This window comes from Nycticebus coucang, chromosome 20 (genome assembly GCF_027406575.1).
Source record: "Nycticebus coucang isolate mNycCou1 chromosome 20, mNycCou1.pri, whole genome shotgun sequence".
Classification (NCBI taxonomy): domain Eukaryota; kingdom Metazoa; phylum Chordata; class Mammalia; order Primates; family Lorisidae; genus Nycticebus; species Nycticebus coucang.
The window spans coordinates 28,925,495-28,934,340 of NC_069799.1; the positions used below are offsets into that span (position 1 = coordinate 28,925,495).

At 35.6% G+C, this 8,846-nt stretch overlaps 1 pseudogene; it reads right to left on the minus strand.

Moving 5' to 3' along the window:
• Positions 1–2,364: 2,364 nt before the first annotated feature.
• LOC128573057 (olfactory receptor 2L13-like) lies at positions 2,365–3,301 on the minus strand (annotated as a pseudogene).
• Between the last annotated feature and the right edge of the window lie 5,545 nt (positions 3,302–8,846).

Here is an 8,846-nt window from a genome sequence, read left to right on the forward strand (position 1 = left end):
AATATTTTTCTTGCTCGTTTGCCTAAGTTCTTTCTAGATTCTGTTTTCAGCCCTTCATCGGATGTATAGAATGCAAATTATTTTCTCCATTTCTTTAGGTATCTACTCTACTGATTGTGATCTTGGGTGTCCAAAACCCTTTCAATTTGATCAGGTCCCATTTTAAAATTTTTGTTGTGGCTGTGAGAGTTTATGGGATATTCTTCATAAGTTCTTTCCCTAGGCCAATATCTATGAGATTTTTTCCAACATTCTCTTCTAGAATTCTTATAGTTTCCTGCCTTAAGAATTAAGTCTTTTATCCATTGTGAGATAATTTTTGTGAACAGTGAAAAGTATAGATCCTGTTTCAGTCTTTTACATGTGAATATTCATTTTTCTTAGCACCATTTATCAAATGGGGATTCTTTTCACTATTGTATGTTTTTATCTTCTTTGTCAAAAATCAGAAGGGAATATGAAGATAGTTTCATCTGTGAGTTCTCTGATCAGATCAATAGGTTTATTTCTCTGTTTTTGTGCTACTAACATTCTGTTTTGGTTATGGTAGCCCTGTAGAATAGCTTGAACTCTGGTAAAGTGATGCTGTCCACTTTGTTCTTATTATATAAAGTTGCGTAGGCTAGTCAGAGTCTTTTCTAGTTCCATACGAAGTGTAAAAGTATCTTTTCTAGATATGTGAAAAATGGCATGATTATTTTCATAGGGATTACAATGAATTTTTAAATCACTTTGGGTAGTATAACCATTTTAACAATGTTTATTCTATCAATCCATGAGCATGGTATGTTTTTCCATCATCTGTGATTTCCTTCCTCAGTGTGTTATAGTTTTCTCTATACAAATCTTTCAATTCTTTGTTAAATATATTCCATAGGATATTTTTTATATTTGAAATGTACTGAATTCATAAAAACACTTGAAAAAGTATTAAGAGGCCAGAGTAAAAAAATTAAAAGCCTGAATTGGGGAAACAAATGGAAGGGTTGGACTTCTCTGAGACTTTAACGTTTTTCTATAAGCACTACATAAGCACATTTATGGATAGACTTGAAGTAATTCAAGTTTATTAATAACAGTAATAAAACCTTTATTAAACACATTAAACATATTAGCATATAGCTTCAATGTGTACAAGGTCATATTTGTATTTTACATGTGATAGCTGAAACCTTAAACCCCTTGTTTCCAGGTTGCATGCTGTGTTTTATAGTCACCTATTCATTTGTCTCCTTGCCTTTAAGTAAATGCCTTCTTTAAGTACATATAACAGAGTTAAATTCATTTAAACACGTAGTTTTTAGCTGGAATATATGATAGAAATGAATGTTGATTATTCCCATATCCTATTCAGGTTATTTAATCACAATATTTTTATTAAAATAAGAAAAATCCTAAATTAAATGAGCTGTCTGTGCACAGTTTTATTAAAAGATAAAATGGACTCCAGATTTAAATTATGGTCTAGATTCCCATGCTAAAAATAAGCAGAAGTAAACTCACGAGTACCATTTTAGCAGGCATATTTTACTTGCTACTTCTCGTCTCATTGTCAATATTGTACACATTACAAATGTATTTTTCTACACTATGAACACACATAAATGTAACTTTTGAAGACACTTTAGTGAATGCTCAAAGCTATGCTGTCTAAATCTATAGACATTGGCCCCATGTAGCTATTGGGCATTTGAAATATATATTGTCCAAATTTCACAGTACTCTAAGTATGAAACAAACACAAGACTTTGAAGGCTTAGAATAAAACAAAGGAAAGGATTACACTAATAATTTTATGTTGGCTCAGTGCCTGTAGTTCAGCGGTTAGGGTGCCAGACACATATACCAGAGCTAGTGGTTTCAAACTCAGCCTGGGCCTGTCAAACAACAATGACAACTACAACCAAAAAATAGCCAGGCATTGTGGCAGGCACCTGTAGTCCCAACTACTTGGGAGGCTAAGGCAAGAGAATCACACAAGTCCAGAGTTTGAGGTTGCTGTGAGTTGTGAGGCCATGACACTCTGCCAATGACAACATAGTGAGATTCTGTCTCAAAAAATAATAATAATAATTTTACGTTAATTGTAGCAGAAATTATGTCAATATGAGTATAAATATTATTATAGTAATACTATAGCAGTATACATATCAACATATAAAATAATAACTATGTATTAATATTAATGTTAATATTCATGATAATGTTTTGAATTCAACAAATATATAATTTAAGTTAATTTTACTGCATAAGTGTGTCTACTGGAAATTTCTAACTTTTCTTTCCATTTGACAACACTATTCCATAATATTCAAATCAACACGTAAGAGGAACTTATAGAAAGGGAAGTAGGAACAGCCATGATCATTCTTTTGTGGAAGAGAATTTCCCAAAGACTCTTGTCATGGCCCCTAGGACTTCTTTATTTCTCAGGCTATAGATAATAGGATTGAGCATGGGAGTCAGGATGGTGAAGAAGACTGTCAGGATCTTATCTTCTGCAGGTGAGCGGAGATTCTTAGGCTGAAGATAGGTGTAGACAAAAGGTGCATAATAAAAGGTCACTACAGTCAAATGTGTTGAACAAGTGGTAAAAGCCTTTTTTCTTCCATCCTTCAAATGTATGTGGTAGATAGCAAATGACTCGGCCATAGAAAGCAGTGATACACAGAGAGGGAAAAAGGAGAAGAAGGATTGTGCTCACAAAGACCATGTCTTCATGGACCCAAGTGTCTGTACGGGAAAGAGACAGCATGGCTGGGACATCACAGAAGAAATGATCAATGGCCCTAGACCTACAATAAGGAATATGGAGAATGTAGACTGTGTGTGCCAAGGAGTTGATGGATGACAATGTCCAAGATCCTATGATCATCTTCATACACATCCTTTTACTCATGCGGAAGGGATAATGGAGGGGGTGGCAGATGGCCACATAACGGTCATAGGCCATGGACACCAGGAGTAAGCCTTCAGAACCACCCATGGTCAGGAAGAAGAAGCACTGCAAACCACATCCCAGGAATGAGATGCCTTTCTGGCCAGAAAGAAAGTTGAAAGCCATCTTGGGGACAGTGGTAGAGATGTACATCAGGTCAGTGAAGGAGAGCTGGCTGAGTAGAAAGTACATGGGAGTGTGGAGTCGGGGATCCATATGTACGAGGTGAATCATGGTCAAGTTACCCACTGTGGCAAGGAAGAATATGAAGATGACAAGGAATAAGAGAAGAAGGCCAGTTTGATTTTGGGGAAACAACCCCAATAAAATGAAGTCACTTGAAGTGTGATTCCATTTCTCCATAAAAACTAACTGCTTGAACTTCCTTAAAAGAAAAATAAACACAAAACATGAAATGAAATGGAACAAGAGAATAAAAGGAAACTTATTTTTTATAGAATGTACTAGGTTTTTTTTTTTCCTCTAACACTAAAGTTTTTGTTGAGTGGGTTTCAGTATCTGAATTCAATGTTCCCTTTCTGATGGTGACTGGTAACCATCTCAGTAACTCAAGTAAGTGTGTACTCTTGGAGAGCAAAGATAAATAAGATAACTTATTTAAGATTCTTCATACTTATCTTTTGGTTAGACAAACCACTCATGAGTTAGCAACAAGTCACAGGATCTGAGAAGGCAGCACATGGAGATTAGAAAGGATGGTTTGCTCCTCCTGTAGTTTTTCATACTGCAAATTGCAGCCGAGTCCAGCAGTTGCAAAGCTGTTAAACTAGAATAGTATATCTGAAAAAAAAAACAAAACTAGGACAGTCTTTGTTTATAGCTTCCATATGTCTTCAAGTTTAATCAAATAAAACAACATAATTAAAGGTAAATGTTAATGATTTAGAATAAAGAAATAAAAGGGAGAGAAAATAAACAAATTCACTTTTCTGGAAAAATTTTCTAACTTTTTTTGCCCAAGTCATTTCTTGTGAATTTTTATTTCTAATTCAACTCTTTGGTGCTTCTTTTTTGTTATTTTTATGTCACCTTATTCTGGCAAGCTGAAGCCTTCACTTGGTATTCCAAATATGCATAATGGTGATCGTGCCATCTATTTGACTTCTACTATATGTTTTATTCTTCCTTTACCTAGTCTTGGTATGACCTTTCCTGTTTTATGTGTGTTCTTATGTTTGAATGAACACTGATGCCACATTCCATACAGTACATTGATTTGGGTCATCATCTTAGCTTATTGATTTTTCACCAGCAAAAAGAAGCAATTAATACTTTGTTGCAATTACTTGTATTCAGTAAATCAGATAACCTGTTACTTCATACAAACTTTGGAAATATAAATAAAATTTTGAAAGAAAACTTACCACAGAGAAATGAGAATGCATTTTTAAACTGATTAATTGATAAACACTAGCTATGAAAAGTGCAAAAGCTGGAACAAGACCAGTGCACAGTATGATTGGACACAGATCCCAGAGTAGATTACAGGTGTCCTGTGCTGCTTATAACATTATAAAAATAAAAACAGATAACAAAACAGAAAAAAATAAAGCATACATTTACGATCATTATTATATATTCATTCCCTCAAAGAGTACTCAGTAAGTTTCTGTTTAATACCAGGGCTGCTCGGTACTGCCATGCTCTGGTGATTCTACAAGCTGTATTTAAAATGTAGTGGGTGATACAAACAACAGACCAATGAATTCAAAAATACAAACTGATGCCGTTTAGTGATTAATACTATAAATAAAGATAAAGGGACAGACAGACATGTTTATAGCCATACCAGAAGCTACTATATGGAGACAGTCTGGTTAAAAAATATCCTACTCAGAATAAACAGAAGTGTAAAGTCCTAAAATGGAAATCCGTAATATTTAGTCTATCAGAACATTAACAATGACAGAATCATTTCTGAAGCACAAGACAACATTTGTATAGGAAATAAGGACTAAAATTTTGTTCTGGATGAGAAGAATCACCAGCAAATGTGGCAGGATCTTAGTTATGTGTTTAGAACTCATACAGGTGAGTGGAGAATTGTGAGGCAATGGAGTAAATGGAGGAGATGGATTAGGAAGGAGTCAAAAAAGCTGGAGATTGTTCCAGTTTTAAAAGAGAAAGGCATGCATCCTGGGAACCCCCTGAGGCCTGGAAATATCAGGACAGTTGGTCACTCATTTGAGGAAAAGGTGGTACATGACCAACCATTCTGTGTCTATTGCCTTGCACAGTGACTACTGCATGGGAAGCTCTTAACATACCTACATGATGAAATGAACCAAGTATCTGCCTTGGAATAAATTAGTATTGTTGTTCATACTGATAAAATGTGGCCAGACTATTTCAGACATTAGTGTTTAGCTTAGAAATTAGAAGAGACTCTTGGGATACCTTCTTCATTCCTTTGTTGAGTCCTATTCAAGAAAAGAAAGGCAACATCAGCCTTTCAGTAGGTGGGTTTCTAATATCATGCACTGAGCAAGCATAGTTGGCTCCACATCTGTATATTCTATGGGCCAGTTGTTTTGAAGGGGAGATACATGTTTTCATTTTAATGCCCTGCTACACAGATTAGAGCTCAGAGTGTCATAAAAATTGTTTGATGGTGGTTATTTTGGTAACTACTTTGTTTTCTATATTGAAAACTGGCATATTGTGAGGCAATGAAAAAGGATAGTTACTTGCTTAAAAATTTGGGACTCGAAGCTTTTCAGGCGTGGGACATTGAAGTTGGAGCTTACCATCTATTTTCATCAATACCTAGCAGCTTTCTTTATTTAATTCAGCAGCACCACTGGAAGGACCACCCTCCTGTTACATTACAACTTGGAGAACATTGTTTTTTGGGTACAGCTGGGTCTAATATAAGAGTCTCCTTTGATCGTCCCTGATGACCTAAATAAATAACTGAGGCCTAATTAATATAGAGAGTTTATTTGTGCCAAGTGTGAGGACTGCAACTTGGGAACACCCCTAATTTACCCTGTGTAGTGCTTCAGAGAAAAACGGAGAGGCTTACAACTCTTTTTTTTTTTTTTTAGGACAAATCAGGAGAGATGGAGATCACAAAAGCTATTTGTTAGGAATTCTCATTGTTTTACAGAAATAAAATTGATTAGTGATTGGCTCTACACTGGTGAACTATGAGGCATGAGTTACAGGGCCTAGCACACTGCATTGTTAGGTTAATTTATGGCAACTTGCATCAGTCTAGAGCCCAGAAAGCAAGTAGCTTTAAGAAATGATTCTTTAGATCAAGGGTGGGTGAGACATAACTGATGACATGTTTGAATGTCCCTCTGGGCCTGATATTCTAAAGGGGGCTCACATTGCTTATATTAAAAGTTTCTTTTCTTTATCATCCAAAAAGTACATTGCTGAAATGTATAGAGTTAAAAAAAAAAAAAATCACCCAAACTCAAATTACAAGAGCTAATACCCTGAATTTATTTTGGAAAATTTACAAAATAATGTGCACTTTAAAAAAACTTTATAGACATTTAACCCAAGACCAATTAGCAAATTGTTTACCAGAGCCTCAGGTAACTCAATCCCAACATCTTTCTTTACAGGACAGATGTGAAGATGGAATTAAGAGGATTCTATGTGTTCAACACACAGTAAGTTCAGTCAGTGTCTGCGTGTTTGTTTATTCCATCTCTTAACCATCGAGAGACCTCTAGCTAGAGAAATTATCTGTCTTAATTAAGGTAACAACACTTGAGAACTATATATTACATAATTTCTACAAGTTCATGTTCCCTCTTCTTAAATTTTATATTCACTCATGATCTTCCCATTGTGTTATCAAACTGCCTATTTTCTGTTTTGTAAAGTTTCTTTATAATAAGAAAACATCTCCACAATATCTCCCTAGTTTAAAGTTTGGGCAAATCAATTCCGCTCAGTACTATGACTATGACTTACCTGTTCAAAGTTCTTGAGTTCATATTTGGAGAGAGGAAGTACCTTTATAATGACACATTCCCTGCTAACAGTCTACTGAATTATGAAAAATGTTTAAGCACCAAACTGTGCTCTCATAGTCCTTCAGGCTATACAGTAAGGTCATGTTACTTAGCAATAGGCCCTGCAGCAAACCCAAACCCTAACATGAGAATCACCTATCTGCCAAAAGTATCAGAAGGAAATTCTTGAGGACACCTTCACTCACTCCTCTCTGCTCCCACAGCTGGTTATTCTCTTTATGTTGAAATCAGAAAACAGCTTCACCCTCTCTTGTGAAATATTTCTGTTTATGTATGTATAGCTTAGTTAAAACATTTTCCTTGCCTATGACCTTGATGCAGTGATTAAAAAGATTAAGATACTTCACATTTTATTTCCTTGGATTCTACTTTTGGAAGACAGAGGATGAGTTGTTACATGGAAAAATTTTCATCATCAAACTTCAGATATTCTTCTTTGTCCTCTAATTGATCTCTAATGGCCAAGTCCACAGGGGCTAAAATCTGACTCATTTCACTTGACTTTGCTGACTTGAAGATAAATTCAGTTCTAAACTTAATAGAGCAAATCATCAATCTCAATCAATTGTTCTACATTCAGCTGCTACCCAGAATTAGAGTAATGAAGCATATAATAAATTGTTCCAGAACATGATTTGAGGGCTGTAAAAGAAGTTATATGAGGCTTATAGGAATTTCCTCATTTTGAAAACTAGAGAACTAGAGATTAAAGAAAGGCAAGAACTATTTATGATTCCTGACTACGTAATAGTAGAACTGGTATCAGGAACAGTTTGTTGTCTATGCTGTATTGAGTTGCCCAAGGAAAATATTGGTGATCGTGCCTAAATTAAATGATGCTATCACAAAACACTTTCTTCTATTTTTTGGGTGGAAAGTAACTGATACATGAAAATATTGCTGGTGCTAGGAATAACGTAATAAAATGAGCATTGAGACAGAGAGAAGAGTCTAGCCTGTCAGATCCACCACTGATGAGTAAGCTGAGTTGGACAAATTACTGAAGATTTTATAGTTTGTTGCCAAATATTTAAAACTGAACATATCCAAAGAACTTTCTGTATATTTAGGGGATGATAGATTGCAAATGTTTACACAGTGTCTGTTGCAGAGGAAGCAGTCAAGAGGCTTTAGATTCTCTTACAATTCCATTCAATACGCAGATTGGTAAACCAAAGACCTGTACATTCAAATTCATTTATGTGGTTGCTTTTGTCCTGGGCTGCTTTTACCTAGGAAAAAGTGATAGAATGGACTCAATAAATTTTAGATGCAAGTATGATGAAATGCAAAACTGTACAACTATGTATCAGTGCTTAAAATTTTGGGAGTGGATAACTCATAATCACAAAAAGATTTTTCATTTTTTTTTTTTTTGTCAATGTTTTATTGATAACTTCCATGTTTCCCTGTCCTGCTGTGTGGTACCCTTTGCCTTTGCCTGAAAAAATTCCAATCCAGTGAAGCCCCATTCTCAGTCTTTTGTCATGCCTGTGAGATCCATAGGGAGCAATGAAATAAGCCATGGTAATGCTTCTCACTTCAAATTTATGCACGCAAATCTGACTGGTCCCTTTGCCGTGTCACAATATGTAGATTTTCTCTCAAAAACTTAGTAATCCTCCTCCTCTGTTCTCCAAACTATAACCCACTTCCACATTTTCTACACTCATCTGGAAAAATGAGTGTAAAATATATATATTTTTTCACTTTGTCACTCTCAGTAGAGTGCTGAGGCATCACAGTTCACAGCAACCTCCAGCTCTTGGGCTTAGGTGATTTTCTTGCCTCAGCCTCCCGAGTAGCTGGGACTACAGGCACCCGCCACAGCTCTTGGCTATTTTTTTGTTGCAGTTTAGCCTGGGCCAAGTTGCCACCCTCGGTATATGGGG